The sequence below is a fragment of the Carassius gibelio genome, chromosome A5, assembly GCF_023724105.1.
Source record: "Carassius gibelio isolate Cgi1373 ecotype wild population from Czech Republic chromosome A5, carGib1.2-hapl.c, whole genome shotgun sequence".
Classification (NCBI taxonomy): Eukaryota; Metazoa; Chordata; class Actinopteri; order Cypriniformes; family Cyprinidae; genus Carassius; species Carassius gibelio.
In genome coordinates, this window is record NC_068375.1 from 22248932 (window position 1) to 22266598 (window position 17667).

The window sequence follows — 17667 nt, forward strand, 5'->3', positions numbered from 1 at the left end:
TACGTATCCACCTTTTTCAACACAGAATAAGAAGTTTTACGTGAATGTGCGAGACTTTCGGTTCATTAGCTGCTGTAGGAAAATAATGAGAAGAATAACAATGTGCAGTAAATGGTAAGACTGTTTGCACTACAAACCAATGTGTTCAGAATTTATATATTAATATATAATTAATAATTCTTGTACAAAAGATATATTAAGCAGTAGGCTACATGAAAAGTGTTTCTGTTGCTTCATGAAAACATCTCTGAAATTGCATTTAATTCATTTCATCTGTCATAAAGTATGCAAACACCGCGAGAGCGTCTGCAGCGAAACATGAAGTCGAACACAGCACACCTACTCTTTTTAATAATTCATTACAGCACTTGATGCTTTCCAATGACAGACCTGTCAAACTGTGAGACTGTTCAGTACGCGTTCATGGGTCGCAACCATAGACTGTATAAAAACATGGACGTAGTGTCCATGACGTCACCCGTAGACTCCTGAAGAGCGTTTTTGAAGCTCAAAGTGTGCAGAGCGGGCCGTCGCCATCTTGGCAGCGCGTCACCATGCGACTCTCCTGGATAATAGAAAATTGACAAAAAGGTGGGTGTGGCTTCAGGAACCAGCTCCAGCCTTTTTGCCCATTTTTGTCGCTGACACTACGAGCTCGAGTCTGTTTTCACATACTTGCATAATGTTTGTTTTTGGCCAGCAGCGTTAACTAGTTTCATTACTAAAAATTTTAAGTTGAATGTTAAATGTGCCACAGTATTTACTGAATGACTTTTCTTTTCTTGTTTGCATATTTTATATCATGCCCTCCTATTCTGCAGTATGATACAATATAGTCTACAAGTTTAAACATACAAGTTTAAATACAATGTAAGCATTTTAACATAATGTCATGTAATCTTCAATCTTAAAGGAATACATGTAGTATCAAAGGGGCAGATGTATTCATTTGATAAGTTTAAGCATAATTTAACAGGAAATTCCCAAGGGGCTGAAGACTTTCCATTAAGACAGGATAGTGAAAATCTGACATTTAATCATGTATGAATACAGCTTGAAAAGAAAAGGAAGAAAAAAAAATGATGCAAGCTGGTCTGTTAATCTGAATGACTTATGTTACCATGTTATTGCCAGTAATTTAGGGCCATATGTTTCAGCATTTTGCTCAGATCTCCAAGATGAAATGAAGACAGGATTTAGCTAAAAGACAATATCTGAGCCTGTCAGATGAAGGTTGAATCAAAGTATTCCAGCTTTCCTTATTTTTATATTTCATTTATTTTTTTACCTCCTTGTCTGATTTATCAGTAATTGTATATAAACTGTCCACTGCTGCAAGATGAAATTCATTTTCTTAATCCCAAACTAGCTGTTATAAGCGATGCAGTTATATCCTGAAGTAAATAATCCATCTTGTGAAAATTCATTGATATTGGTTTTAATAAAGGATACCAAGTCTAGACAAACAGCTTATGACAGCTCATGCTAGAAAAGAGTCATATTGACAACTGCATCAGATTAGCTCTTTTACATTAATCATCATGACAGGTCAACCACATTATCAAACTTAATTGGTCATTTGGAATATTTAATCTTTACAGAAACTAATAATAAACAGGTATTGATTACAGTGTCATTAAATACCCATTTATGTTTTCCACAAAGTCTTAGCTCTTCTAAAATAAGAAATGTTATGCTCTCTTAATATGCCACAGACAGATGTCAGATAAATCTGTGTCAGCCGATCATGCTGATATTTCTGTAATTATGTCCAATCATCCTGGCGTGACAGTGCATTGAATAAATCCGTCAAAACCGCCTTAGTGTCCATATGAGCCCTCGTAAGTCCCACCAATATTTCCACCTGTCTTTTGTTGGCACATCCTCCTAGGGCAGGGGTAGGCAAAGTCGGTCCTGGAGTGCCAATGTCCTGCAGAGTTTAGCTGCAACCCTGAAAAAAAAGCACTTGTCTGTGGCCTTAGCAATCCTGAAGACCTTAATTAGCTTGTTCAGATGTGTTTGATAAGGGTTATAGATGAACTCTGCACTGTAGGACTGACATTGCCAAATCTGTCCTAGGGGCTGCCACACTGTACACTTTTCCTTCTATATTGATTTCCATTCATACACATTCAAATAAGGACATAGGAAAATGCAAGCTCATATGAAGAAATCTGCATTTCACTGCATTCTGAAGTTCAAGTTTGGTGAACTCTGACCTACAGATTCACGTCACATAAAGATGTGTGACCAATAGAATGTCACAACTGACCTCTAAGCTCAATTAAACAAACACAACCTCTAAAGCTGCAGGTTTGCAGCATTTGGAGAAAAGTGGAGTAGTTTGTATATTCTTACATGTTGGATTTATTATTATTTGTTATATGTTGAATTTTTGCATTTTAAAGACACCACAGAGCGTAGACGTCATGTCTCATTCATTGCAGTGTCCAAATGAAATTCTGTGTGAAATGAAACATTTACTCAACCTCAAGCCATCCAAGATGTAGATGAGTTTGTTACTTCATCTTAAGAGATTTGAGGTTTTCTTAATTGAAGAAGGACATCCCTGTTATCCTCTCAAATATTATAGATAAATAAAATAAACTCAATTTGCTTTTCAGCACATTAAAAATTTGGGGTGCACTATTCCTTTAAATTTCACTTTCAGTTGTGAGGCAAATACAATACTGTAATGTCTTGCAATAGTTACATTACATTTTACATAAAAATAATTGCATGAATTACATAATACAGTTCTGGCAATAAAAATGTGGAAAAGTGAGATAATGTACAGTCCATGCAAATGCCTGTATCTTTTGTTTTATCTTTTTGATTTTCATGTCTCCATCCACTTGGCATTGTTCTAATATATTTTAGTATCAGGCTATATCAAAGGCATCTGGACTATGAGTCACAAATTAGTCTGGATTGCACTGCGTTTTTCTTTTGTTTCTTCTATTTGTGTGTGTGTGTGTGTGTGTGTGTGTGTGTGCGTATTTCCTTAATGACATCACCATAAAAGGGCTCTAAAAACAATACCCTTTTGCATATTTTGCATATTTTGGCATATGCTGCACTAAAACAGAGGCATCAAATATTTTTGCAAACCTAAGCAGTCTGCAACACTGCCCAGTGATGCTCCTACAAGGCAAAAGTTTTCCAAACAATTTCCTGTTTTTGTTTTGAAAGCCTGAACAAAAAACAAGAGAGCTTTGCATATTCACTGCTTGCTGCTGTCGGGCAAACTTTGTTTGCAGTTTGCTGCTAGTTTTTTCCTCACAGAGGCATAACCTTTCCAAGCAGAGCCCTTGACTAAATTCACAAATTATTTGTCCAATTCTATTTTTCAAATATAGATTAAAAGTCATGATGATCACTATCCCCAGCAGTTAGCTCCATCATCGGTAGCTATTTCAGCATATGCTTGCACGATAACAAAAATGAAGCATTAAATATGGTGGCAAATAGAATTTTTTTTCCAGGACACATGCAGGAAACTAACCCGCTTTTCACAGAACCTGTTAAGTTAAGACTGTTAATGCCATCCCTGATGATGATGTTATTTGCATAATATAACTTATAGTGGATGGAGGTCCATAAAGGGGAAGCACTGTAAAATATTTTCATTGTGCCAGAATGTCAGTAGGTAGTAAACGCTTTATACTGCTTTTATGGGTCTCAATCTGTTGTTGTTCACGGTGATTTTGGAATCTATTAAAATTTCACAGATTAATTTAATGCCTCTCTTCAGAATGCTGGTAGCTTTTTATTTTTTTTCTGAGGATGTGCGTTCATATGTTTGACCCAACATAAAAGCTATGGCAAGGCAGCTCAAGAAAAGTTATGCAATTCATGTTGTTATGGAAGCTCTTTATTTTATAGAAGTTACAGTATATATCTTTTTTTAACAGGACCATAAAGGTTACACAGTCGTTTAAGCAGCAGTTGAAACAGATTGATGTTTATGTCATTATGGTTACAAATGAAATGTGCCTGACTTCCTGGCCCCCACATAAAGCAGAAATGAGCTTCATCTATAATTAAAGCTGCTAATATACTTACTGTTTGCTTTGGCCTTTGTTTATAGTTTACTGGTTTGTTTTTTAGGAAGAATGGATTTATTTTATCAATGCTAATCCCCAGTCAGCCAACAGTTTGTTAGTCAATATTCATATTCACTCTCAAGATGAGTGTTTATCACAACTGTTGAATTGGTCTGGTGTGAGTGACAGTAGGAGTATGCAATCTGTTGTTCACATTCAAATTACTGTGCCACTTTGTCTTAATGCAAGTCCAGCTCTGTCGACATCATTGGTGACATAATGTTGATTACCACAAAAAATGAGTTTGACCCTTCCTTTGTTCTTTTTTAAAAGAAAAAGAAGAAATGGAGGTTACGATGCACTTACAGTGGAAGTAAACGGGGCAATTTGTGGAGGATTTAAAAGCAGAAAAAGCTTGTAATTGAATAGAAGCACTTACATGAATTATTCTATTAAAACGTTTTTAAACAGAGTCATTTTAAATAATTTTTGTCACTTCTTTATGGTTATTCGTTTATGCTGTATATGTTTTTTTTTTTAAGTGTCAATAACTGTACACAGAAAAGGTTAAAATCTTGTTATGCTAAATTTAATAAAATTATGTTAACATTGTTTACATTGCCTCGCTGTAACAATATTTTATTTTTATTGTTTTTATTTAAGAAGAAGACCAAAAAGAAGTAGTTATTATGATTATGTCACAAATGTTGTTTTAGCTTGACTTGTACTGAAGCTGAAATATTGATTTAATGTGAATTTTTGAGTGGTGATTGGAACTATATATCATGCTGTGAAAAGAAAGGGCATTGCAATGCCACAGTAGACTACAGCAGGTTTTTAAGTAAATATACATTCTCAATCCTTGTTTGGATTTGCTGACATCTGCCAGAGCAGAATATTCCACGCCCCGGTATTTAAAAGCCCATTCTGTGAATAAGGGGAAATTAACCTAAATAAACATTTTTACGTAAGGAGGAGGGAAGTGCAAGCTTACACAGATGAGAGCTTAAGCAGGACTGTTTAAACGAAGCATTGCACATTGTTCTTAATACCAAGCTTCCGCAGGGAATATACTAAAGCATATACTGCACCATATGCTGCAGAAATAATGCTGCCCCATTATACACCTTATCTGATTATACATAATTCACAAAGTCTATGAGAATCTCATATATTTTCACTTGATTATCATATGTGTAAACCTGCTGATGAGGCCTCTCCTTTTCTGTGATCTAATCTCCTTTACAGCGACAGCCTCAGGGCCCTTGAGGAAAATCCCCCATTACCACACACCATGTGTTGGTCTGTTTATTTATATTTTTATTTAAATATTACAAAGCCCTCTAAACATCTGTCTACTCTGTGTCTAATCCGTCCAATGAAAATGTTCAAATTTTCTTGAGCCCCTTTTCAGTATGTCGCACTCTTATGAGTTTTATTTCAGAACAATGGAGAGTCAAAGCCTGTGAGGACGTCCTATACGAAAAGTCTTCACTGACCTCATCATGTTCCCGATGTGGGAGTAAACAGACATGGCAGATTGGAAAAGTAGGAGAGCTGTTGTGCTTCTTCACAACAGGCGTTTGAATCACGTTAGCCACATTTGGGTTCAGTTCAGGAACTGAATGATTCCAATTCTATTTTTCAAATATAGATTAAAAGTCATGATGATCACTATCCCCAGCAGTTAGCTCCATCATCGGTAGCTATTTCAGCATATGCTTGCACGATAACAAAAATGAAGCATTAAATATGGTGGCAAATAGAATTTTTTTTCCAGGACACATGCAGGAAACTAACCCGCTTTTCACAGAACCTGTTAAGTTAAGACTGTTAATGCCATCCCTGATGATGATGTTATTTGCATAATATAACTTATAGTGGATGGAGGTCCATAAAGGGGAAGCACTGTAAAATATTTTCATTGTGCCAGAATGTCAGTAGGTAGTAAACGCTTTATACTGCTTTTATGGGTCTCAATCTGTTGTTGTTCACGGTGATTTTGGAATCTATTAAAATTTCACAGATTAATTTAATGCCTCTCTTCAGAATGCTGGTAGCTTTTTATTTTTTTTCTGAGGATGTGCGTTCATATGTTTGACCCAACATAAAAGCTATGGCAAGGCAGCTCAAGAAAAGTTATGCAATTCATGTTGTTATGGAAGCTCTTTATTTTATAGAAGTTACAGTATATATCTTTTTTTAACAGGACCATAAAGGTTACACAGTCGTTTAAGCAGCAGTTGAAACAGATTGATGTTTATGTCATTATGGTTACAAATGAAATGTGCCTGACTTCCTGGCCCCCACATAAAGCAGAAATGAGCTTCATCTATAATTAAAGCTGCTAATATACTTACTGTTTGCTTTGGCCTTTGTTTATAGTTTACTGGTTTGTTTTTTAGGAAGAATGGATTTATTTTATCAATGCTAATCCCCAGTCAGCCAACAGTTTGTTAGTCAATATTCATATTCACTCTCAAGATGAGTGTTTATCACAACTGTTGAATTGGTCTGGTGTGAGTGACAGTAGGAGTATGCAATCTGTTGTTCACATTCAAATTACTGTGCCACTTTGTCTTAATGCAAGTCCAGCTCTGTCGACATCATTGGTGACATAATGTTGATTACCACAAAAAATGAGTTTGACCCTTCCTTTGTTCTTTTTTAAAAGAAAAAGAAGAAATGGAGGTTACGATGCACTTACAGTGGAAGTAAACGGGGCAATTTGTGGAGGATTTAAAAGCAGAAAAAGCTTGTAATTGAATAGAAGCACTTACATGAATTATTCTATTAAAACGTTTTTAAACAGAGTCATTTTAAATAATTTTTGTCACTTCTTTATGGTTATTCGTTTATGCTGTATATGTTTTTTTTTTTAAGTGTCAATAACTGTACACAGAAAAGGTTAAAATCTTGTTATGCTAAATTTAATAAAATTATGTTAACATTGTTTACATTGCCTCGCTGTAACAATATTTTATTTTTATTGTTTTTATTTAAGAAGAAGACCAAAAAGAAGTAGTTATTATGATTATGTCACAAATGTTGTTTTAGCTTGACTTGTACTGAAGCTGAAATATTGATTTAATGTGAATTTTTGAGTGGTGATTGGAACTATATATCATGCTGTGAAAAGAAAGGGCATTGCAATGCCACAGTAGACTACAGCAGGTTTTTAAGTAAATATACATTCTCAATCCTTGTTTGGATTTGCTGACATCTGCCAGAGCAGAATATTCCACGCCCCGGTATTTAAAAGCCCATTCTGTGAATAAGGGGAAATTAACCTAAATAAACATTTTTACGTAAGGAGGAGGGAAGTGCAAGCTTACACAGATGAGAGCTTAAGCAGGACTGTTTAAACGAAGCATTGCACATTGTTCTTAATACCAAGCTTCCGCAGGGAATATACTAAAGCATATACTGCACCATATGCTGCAGAAATAATGCTGCCCCATTATACACCTTATCTGATTATACATAATTCACAAAGTCTATGAGAATCTCATATATTTTCACTTGATTATCATATGTGTAAACCTGCTGATGAGGCCTCTCCTTTTCTGTGATCTAATCTCCTTTACAGCGACAGCCTCAGGGCCCTTGAGGAAAATCCCCCATTACCACACACCATGTGTTGGTCTGTTTATTTATATTTTTATTTAAATATTACAAAGCCCTCTAAACATCTGTCTACTCTGTGTCTAATCCGTCCAATGAAAATGTTCAAATTTTCTTGAGCCCCTTTTCAGTATGTCGCACTCTTATGAGTTTTATTTCAGAACAATGGAGAGTCAAAGCCTGTGAGGACGTCCTATACGAAAAGTCTTCACTGACCTCATCATGTTCCCGATGTGGGAGTAAACAGACATGGCAGATTGGAAAAGTAGGAGAGCTGTTGTGCTTCTTCACAACAGGCGTTTGAATCACGTTAGCCACATTTGGGTTCAGTTCAGGAACTGAATGATTAAATGAAGCTAATTTTGCGAGATGCAATTAATAATGTGTGTATGAACTATAGATACTGCTTTTGCAGGCCTGACAGGTAGATTAGATAAAAAATAAATAAATAAAAAATCACAGTTGACTGTTGTCTGAAACAGGAAGCAAAAAACAACTGCATATGATACTAAGTGTGGCTTTCATCTCTGTATTTTGTAAAGATATTGCATAATAAATATTATCATCCATGCTAAATAATTGTTTATGTGTAGGAATACTGTTATGGTACATTTTCACACATTCCTTATTATGAAAATATATTATAAAAAATAAAAAATAAAAACAACAATCATGTGCTTTTGGAATTTTACTGTACATGTGGGTCAAGTTCATTCAGATAACTTAAAGATCAAGATGTTGTTATTTTTGACTCACAAAATTGGAGTCGCATTAAAATATTTCACTTAATATCTAAAGCCCTGTTATGAGCACTTAGAATTTTTGCACCAAAATCAACCAGATATTAAACATGATTTAAACAATCTTAATGCCACTTCAGATCAGGAATAGATTGAAACAGAATTAGACTGAAAGAAGATTGAAGAAATCTGGGTGGAATAATGGTGTGCTTACGAGTCGATTAACACGTATCCGCGTTATGAGGCATTTTCTCCTGATAACCCCCGAAAAGAACTTAAATGACACTTTTAGTTTTGATCGTACAGATAAGAGCAATACATCAATCCAACCTGTAAAGGGTCTAACGACAAATAACAACAAAACTTTGTGCATTTATAAAATAAAGATAACAAAGAAAGGTGTGCTAACTGCAGCCTTGATCTCCGCTGATCTTCATTTACAAACGCATCATTAAAATGAACTGTAACTTAGTGAATACTCAACGAAGAGACATGAGAGAGATACTTTTAAACTAAACAAGTGCTGCCAAAAACAAATATTTCTATGATAAAGTAATCCATATGAAAACAACGCAATGTCTGTTTTTCACGTCTCCCTTCATTATCTTCTAATCAGATTGTAATGTTTGACTGAAAAGTGTGGCTTGAATATGCCCACACAACACTTTACTGTTTGCTCCACGATAAGAGAAATAAGACATAATTCACCCCAAAAGATGTGATGTGTATTACCTCAGGATTTGGATTTCCTCAGAAAAAAAAGAATGAAGCGCTTTATTCATGATAAACATGAGTATTATAGTTTGGAAAAAGTCTTAACTGGTAAAATGTTTACATGTTATGTGAAAACTAGTACAAGTATATATATATATATATATATATATATATATATATATATATATATATATATATATATATATATATATATATATACTTGTACTAGTTTTCACATAACATGTAAACATTTTACCAGTTAAGACTTTTTCCAAACTATAATTCCTGACTAAATGTTGATCAAGTGAAATATTATGAAGTTTCAATAACAGTATTCAGTTCTATAACATTCAAAATCTTGATGTATATAATGTAAGTGTAACAAATAAATGTAAATGTAACAAATGTAACAAACAACGCTGTTCTTTCAATTTACCCCCCCCCCCAACAAAAAAAACTGAAAAAATAATTTCAGCTCTTTTCGACAATAAATAATAATAATAATAATAATTATTATAACAATATATATATATATATATATATATTCACCTATATATTCTCAGGTGTAAATCACAATGATATTCATGATAGTTGACGCCTACTCACATATGACTTTTACCAACAAAAAGCATCTTAGAAAATTTAAATCAATAATTTAATTATTTTCTGTGAGTGAGTAAACAAGATGATTTTGAAAGAAAAATTCTAAAAGTCCCGGTAACCAGTGTTCTTTATGTGTTTTATTGCCTTATTCAAGTGATTTAACATTTGTAGTTTTTCACTAACCACACATAATATTTTTTTTTTCTCAAAAACACAATCATGTACATACATGCTGCTCACATATTATTATAGCCCAGTTTGTGCTGTTTACAGTGAGATTAGGCTTTAGACCTTTAGATATTTATAAGAAACTGAAAAAAGCACAAATTTGAGGGCATGACAAAACTTAAAATACCCTTAAACCTCAGAGGGTTAAACACAAATATCAACATATTTATAAAATACATGAAAGGGATTATTATGCTGTGACTCCTCGGAACTGTGAAAACATTTAGAAGATGGATTTTGTAAGGTCAGTTCCACAGTCTAAAAATCAGTGTCCAGAAAATAATACTACTGTATATGGATTTAATTTAAGCTAAAATGAAGTTTATGAAGTTTAAACCATCAATAAAATACATGCTGTGCTAGATCCATACGCAGTCTCATAACAATTGGACATTTGGGACACATTTGAATCCAAAAGAGGCTCATTTTAGCTTTGCATTCAGCATTGTCCTTTTCACTTTGCTAATAGCGATCACTTAGCAGGACATTTCTTCATGTGGGACTGCGGATTCTGCCAGGCTATTTTCAGACTTAGCTTTTTGCCACTGGTCCACAGATTAGCATGGACCACAGCCAGAGCACATGCTACTGTTTCAGGCCTCCCAACTTTAGTCTATACAGGGAAATCAGGTACAGGAAGAAATATGGAATTTATTTGTGTGGAGGCCTGAATTTAAATGTGGGGTAGGTGCTATTGTTACAATACATCAATTTACTTAATATTAAATTAAATAGTTGACATACTGTAAAAGCATTTCACACATTGTGTTCACATAATGTCTCCTCTTCACGTAACACTCTGTCTAATGGAGTTTCACAGGCTTGGAGCAATTTTAATACATTCTGTATAATAAGAATCCAGTTGGGTAATTAAAATTATCCGTAAGATTTATATCAGCAAACAGTGAAGGTCTAAAACTCAGAGTGCCGTGAGATCCATATTTCCGTTGAAGAGTGCGAGAATGACTGTGTGTAAGGCTATTCAAATGAAATAGAAGGCCATGTTATCTTTTCTGAGGATGATTTAATGCCATGCTTCCTTGACTTTGCCCTAAGCTACACAAGGTTTTCATTTACCTGCTTAGTATGTATATATTTTATTATATATTTGATTTCTTGGACCAAATATATCTACCTATTCATCTCAGTCTGACTGACTGTCTATCTGTCTGTTCATCAGTCCATCCCAACAACTATTTACCCATCTGTCAATGCATCTGTCTGTTTGTCTTTCAAAAGTTTTTATATTTCTGTATCTCTGAAATATATGTTAATCTTCCTACTTTAAGCATTTTGCATAGTTATGCTTTTTTTATTATTATTTAAATAAATTTGAATTCCAGTTCCTTATTAATTTTAAATGTTAAATTAATTTTGAAATCCTCGTTTTTATTTCAATTCAAATTCAGGTATTCTTTATAAATGTGCATAGCAACCTTGAGCCATGGAGACCAGCCTGCTTGCTCTGCCTATGGTTTTGTTCTAGTACAGATTGCACTTTATTTCATATATTTCATATTATTTCATTTAAGAGTACATCACATTAAACTGTATTAAAATGAACTGGACGTTGTTTAGATTGCTCACATTGACAGGGTAGGAATGAGCAGTGAACTTTTTTCTCACCTGCTAGATGCCACTGACATACTGTACATGAGCTATTAGTTTATCAATTAATGTCCCTTGTAGTGTTCAAAAAACAAGAGCTTGATAATTAAATCAGTGCTAAGCAAGGCTACAGTCGCCATAAGGGCCTTTGTGTTATGGGTTTCGCTAGAAGTCATGCCACTAAATTACACATAGCAAATGAGTTGCATGGTATATTTTCACATTAGTCTTGGGGAGAAAAACATTTCTTGCTCTTCACAAGGGATCTGGCTCCTGTGATTCAGATGCATGGGATTTGCTTTGAGAGGTCAAGGCCGGAGATGCCTGTTTTTTTTTTTTTTTTTTTGCTGCTGTGCTAGTCGGGCATCACACACTAGGCAGTACTCCCTATAGACTCAGGTAGCAGATTCTGGGAAATGGGATGCTGGTGGATGAGGGGGAGACTAGGAGGACCATCTGCCAAGTTTGAGGGAAATCGCCACAACATGCATGTGCTACAATATTTTGCAAAGCATGCAAGGTAAAAGGAGCTTTGGCACAGTAGTTGGATAAAAGTAAATGTTTAAGATTTCCACAAAAATTTTAAGCCGCATATACAACACTTATAATACATAATATTTCTTGCACACCAAATCAGTATATTAGAATTATTTCATGTGAAATTGCAGACTGAAGTAATAGCTGCTCAGCAATCTAGCTGTCTGCCTGTCTGTCTGAAATACTGGTCTGTTTGCGAAAAGTACATTTATGTAAAAGCATTATGGGTATGTTAGATAGCATGTATCCTTGGATTGAATTTTCATTCTGATGAACATGCAGGCCTGATCTTGTAACATATTACATCTGCCTGACTCACATACTGTATGGATTTTAATGTATGGACGTAATATTACATCTGATGCAGATGTATAAATTCTTATGCAGCTGTTTGACTGTCTGCCTTCACAATCAACTGTTTCTGTGTAATCCTGCGATCAAGAGAATTAATTTAAACAGATATGCTTATCTAACATATTTATGAGAAAGATGGAGGCCAAAACTGAAATATAAAATCTGAGCTGTAATCCTAATATGTTATGAAGGGGTAGGATTGTGATGCAGTTGTTCAGGTGTAGCGGACCCAACGTCAGGGGATTAGTGGAAAGGTTATTGTAATTTTTTAAATAACACAGAAGCAGATTTTATTATTAAAAGGCTGAATGTACCATCTGCGCTGGAATACTCTTTTTTTTTTTTTTTTGGTTGTAAAGCATTACATCCCAATAATTCATAATGCTGCTTTTCATCAAGTCAGATGTTCTGCTACAGGGGAATTGTGAAATGGTTCAATGAATTATGTCTGATACACTCTGAACATGTGTATGAAAAGATAAACTGTAGCCACAAGTAATTACATCAAGAGATTGGAATTAAAGTAATGTTATTTTTGTGTAACTGAGAAAAAACTGAATGTGCTGTTCACTCGCTTGCTACATATTTCCTTTAATCTCTGTCTACAGTTTAAGTAAAGGATGTTCTGAATCTAGAGAAAGATAAATACACTTCAATCTACATGACCTAATGTTCTCACTTCAGTTATTTACATCTACTATGCCTCCAACAAAATGCTTGAAAAACTGACCTGGAGAGTCATTCAAATCTGTGTGTGTGTGTGTGTGTGTGTGTGCGTGCGTGCGTGCGTGTGTGTGTGTGTTTGTGTGTGTGTGTGTCTCATCACCATGTCACCATATGGCCTCATGTGGCAGTAGCCTCCTTTTTTTTTAACTGCAATTGCAACTTTCCATGACAGGTATGCCAGCCAACATCAACACATCCAGCCGGGTATCTCATCAGGCCTCCTCTGGACTCATCTGTTGTGACGGATATTTTCTGCTTGTTCAGACATGTTCTCGCGTGGGTCTAGAGACGCAATGACCCACGTTTGGGGTGTATGCCCCATAATACTAATCTTGTTGGTCGTTATATTAGCATACGTTTTCTGTGAAGATACGAATAAAACAACTCACCTGTTGAGTGTAATGCAAGCGAGATCGGCATCTCTTTCTAGATGAAGTTTGTCACGAAGCTCTGTCAATCTAGAAAATGCAACACCGATATTAATCCATGCTCTTTCTCTCCTCTTTTCCCAAACTCTTCTTGGGTCGTTTGGTTGGCGCTGTAAAGGGAAACAGGTCAATTTAGCTCAAAGGGAATCATTTAAGATTTTAAAGGGAATTTGAACAGAATCACTGTTTCACGGCTGCTCACGGAGACGCGCCTGCGGTTCAGTGAACGAGCCGTTTAACATCAAATCTGCGCTGGATACTCATACCCAAACTATAGTGAAAACACTATCAATTAGCACAGTAACAAGATCGGCAGTTTAAGACATTAACTTGTAAGCACAAAACACAAGATACTTCTCTTTTCAATATGAATAAGGCTTTATTAGATAAATCTAAGACATATAAACTAATCTAACACATAAACGCACGCACACACACATTCACACAAGTTGCAGGAAGGTCGAAAGTTAGGGAAAGATGAGTTTAAGAGAATGGAAATATGGAATCCCAAGTTAACAGCAATACGTTAAATTGCATAGACATGAACAACCATCAATCACGTAATTAGCGCTCGCATTGAGTTCCTCAATGAGGTTAAAATTATATTAGATACACCAGTAAAGGTCACAGTCTGGAGGTAAAGTTACTTGCATCTCCTGTGAAGAAGGAGCCTCGGTGAAAGGGCTATCCCGAGGTCGTTGATTGGCTGGAAGTTCAGTCTCTGAAGTGACGTCTTGGGAAGCCCGTGGTTGTTGGGCGTTGGCTGAAAGTGCAGAGTCGTGTTCGCTGGTTGAAGTTGAATGGACGTTACAAAACTTAACTCAGAACACGAAACTTTCAAACGGAAAAGAAAAGAAATAAAGTTTGACGAGACTAGGTTGTGTTCCTTCTCATAGTAGCAGCAGGCAGGCACGCTGGAACCGCGCTCAAAGAACAATGATGACTACCGCATGGCTAGATGCTACAAGCTAAAGCTAGGTAGCAAAGCTACAAGCTAAAAGCTAAGAGCAGGCATGACTGATAGCACGAGCAAGGCTGGAACTAAAAGCCGACATGGCTAATAGCAGCAGCTAGACTAGAACTAAAAGCCGACTAAAAGCCGACATGGCTAATAGCAGCAGGCAGACTAAAAGCAAGGCATGACTAAAAAAGCGAAATTACATCGTGTCCAAAGTATTTAAAACTTCCTGTTGGCCACCCCTCAAATGTTGCCTTGACCAATCAGATATGTTCTTGAGTCTTGGGTATCATAAATCATTTGTTTATCTTACCAAGCATGTGGTTCTTGCCTCACAGGGTCTAATTTTGGACATGATTCCTATAACATGATTATGATATATTTTACAAATAAATGATTGTCAGGACAATATCAAGCAAGAAAATGCGATTATTTGAATACTAGACATGACTAGGTATCCTATAGTTATCAAAAGACATACACAATAAGTGATTATACATGATAGTCAAATGTGTGGGTTACACATAAATGAATATGGAGTTAAGCAATGGAATGATTCATTCATAAGTCTTTTTTGAGTTCATTCTGGTCCATATATAATGTATAAAAAGGGTTTCTTTGCCATTCTCTGGCAAAGGACTTTTCTGTGAAGACAAAGGTTTAAAGCCCTTCCCCCTTAGGAATTTCAGTCTGGTTTCACTGGCTGGGGGGGGAAGTCAATGCAAGTATTTAACTTGATCTCCTGGGTTTACATGTGATGTCCAGCGTTGCATTTCAATCAAGAACAATAAATTTGACAATCTCTTCTTCGAATTAAAATTGTCAATAATTGTTCTATTGGTGTTAATGTTGAAAGCTGTTGTGTGAACAAGTTGGTTGGTTGGTTATCTTGTTTGGTTCTTGTGTCACTAGAACTGATTTATGACTTCCTGAGGAATTCAGCTCATGTTTCAGTGCACACAGCTCTGATAGACTCTTTGATTTGTCTGATTTGACTCATTTCTGCTACATATATCCCCCTTTCGATCGGCGAGGTGTTTAGGTGAAGACATCGTCGATCGCTGGAGAAACAAAGGCAGAAGAAGCAGACAAACACAGCAAACAGCAAGACAACACCTCCATGACAGTTACTGTACTGGTGCAGGCATCAGGTTATTTAGGTACACGTGGTTGAGTTCAATTAGTCAATGTAGTTTAGCACATTGAGGATAGTTTAGATCGTCTTGGAAATTGTTTTTATTTTGATTCATCAATCAAATTTGTGGTTAACTTTGTTTGGTTCTTCTAGGTTGTCTTACTTTAAATGTTTACCATTAGTTTTCTAGTAATTTCATTTTCAATTCAATGAATTGACCTATCATGCATGGAGCTCTCTGGCTTCCATACAATTTAGAGTGGCTGGCGGATATTAGGTGTTGCGAGTCAATCCTAATATCAGACCTTCGACCCTCGCAGGGTGTCTAGGCGTTTCACCTACTCAGGAAAGAGGGGAAGGAGAAGGATAGGTAAAAGAAGAACAAAACAAAATTAAAGCTGCAAGCAGCGATGAACGGGCCCTCGCACCCGGGCTCACCGGCAGCGAGTGGTTTTAGTTAATAGGTGAACGGTGAGAAATATGCGTTTAAACTCATAAATATAAGTAGAATATATCAATGTTTATTCCATATATGTGCCAATCTTCCTGTTGCCAGCAGGTGGCGCTATCATTATAATGGAATATTGGCCTTCAGATGTGTTCAGGGCAGGACTTTTATCGAACATCTGAGGTTTGGGGAGGATTGGACATTTTATGCCTGAGTTACAACAACATCCTATTTCATGGCGAAACAATGAAATTTGTCAGGCCGCCATGGACACGCCCTTTAACGAAACCTCAAGATCTTCGCAATTTAAGATCGCAAAAGGCTTTAGATTACACTGACCAAGTTTGGTGTTGATCTGAATAAATATCTAGGAGGAGTTCGTTAAAGTACAACCCCTGAAAATGGCCAAAACAACACTAATTTTGCAGAGAATATTCCAAATAACTGACTTCCTGTTGGGATTCGGACTTCGTACCAAGAGACTTTTTCATAGATATTGGTGTGTTACATATGTGTACCGATTTTTGTACATGTACGTGAAACATAGCTCAAGGCGCACTCCGTTTAAAGTGTACACGCACTCTGTTGAAAGTGTATAGGTGGCGCTATTGAGCCATTTTGCCACACTCGATGGAATATTGGCCTTCAGATCTGTCCAGGCCAGGACCCTTATCACACAAGTGAAGTTTGGGCAAGATCGGACATTTTATGCCTGAGTTATAACATCTTTTATTCCCATGGCGAGACATTGAACTTCATCATGGCGCCATGGACACACCTTTTAACAAAAACTCAAGATCTTCACAACTAAACATCACACAGGTCTTTAGATTAGACTGACCACAAAAAAGACATTGATGTCATAAAATTTCTAGGAGTAGTTTGTCGCAGTGTAAAATATGTAACTTCCTGTTGCCAATAGGTGGCGCTATTACTATAACTGAATATTGGCATGTAGATCTGTTCAGGTCAAGAGTCTTATCCAACATGTGAAGTTTGGGGCAGATTGGACATTGTATGTCTGAGTTACAGCAACTTCCTTTTTCATGGCGAAACATCGAAATTTGTCAGGCCGCCATGGACCCGCCCTTTAACGCAACCTCAAGTCCTTCGCAATTTATTATCGCAAAGGGCTTTAGATTACACTGACCAAGTTTGGTGTTGATCTGAATAAATCTCTAGGAGGAGTTCGTTAAAGTACAACCCCTGAAAATGGCAAAAACAAAAGCAATTTTGAAGGGAAAATTCAAAATAACCGACTTCCTGTTGGGATCCGGATTTCGTACCAAGAGACTTTTTTGTAGGTATTGGAGTGTTACATGTGTGTACCAATTTTTGTACATGTACGTGAAACATAGCTCGAGGCGCACTCCGTTGAAAGTGTATAGGTGGCGCTATAGAGCCATTCTGCCACACCCGGTGGAATATTGGCCTGAAGATCTGTTCAGGCCAGGACTCTTATCACACATGTGAAGTTTGGGGAAGATCGGACATCTTATGCCTGAGTTATAACATCTT

At 36.2% G+C, this 17667-nt stretch overlaps 1 protein-coding gene across 3 annotated transcripts in view; it reads right to left on the reverse strand.

The window, feature by feature from the left end:
* The window catches only part of LOC128003051 (uncharacterized), a 52701-nt gene that overhangs the window by 20765 nt on the left and 14269 nt on the right, over positions 1-17667 (reverse strand). The window contains exon 2 of one of the 3 annotated variants that reach the window (XR_008175787.1): positions 13963-15682. The exons of 1 other annotated variant lie outside the window; for it this stretch is intronic. The gene's annotated coding sequence lies outside the window, so the exon portion shown is untranslated. Of the gene's footprint in view, positions 1-13962; positions 15683-15932; positions 16040-17667 lie in introns of those variants that run through there. One more of the 3 variants, XR_008175793.1, reaches the window with a different exon arrangement.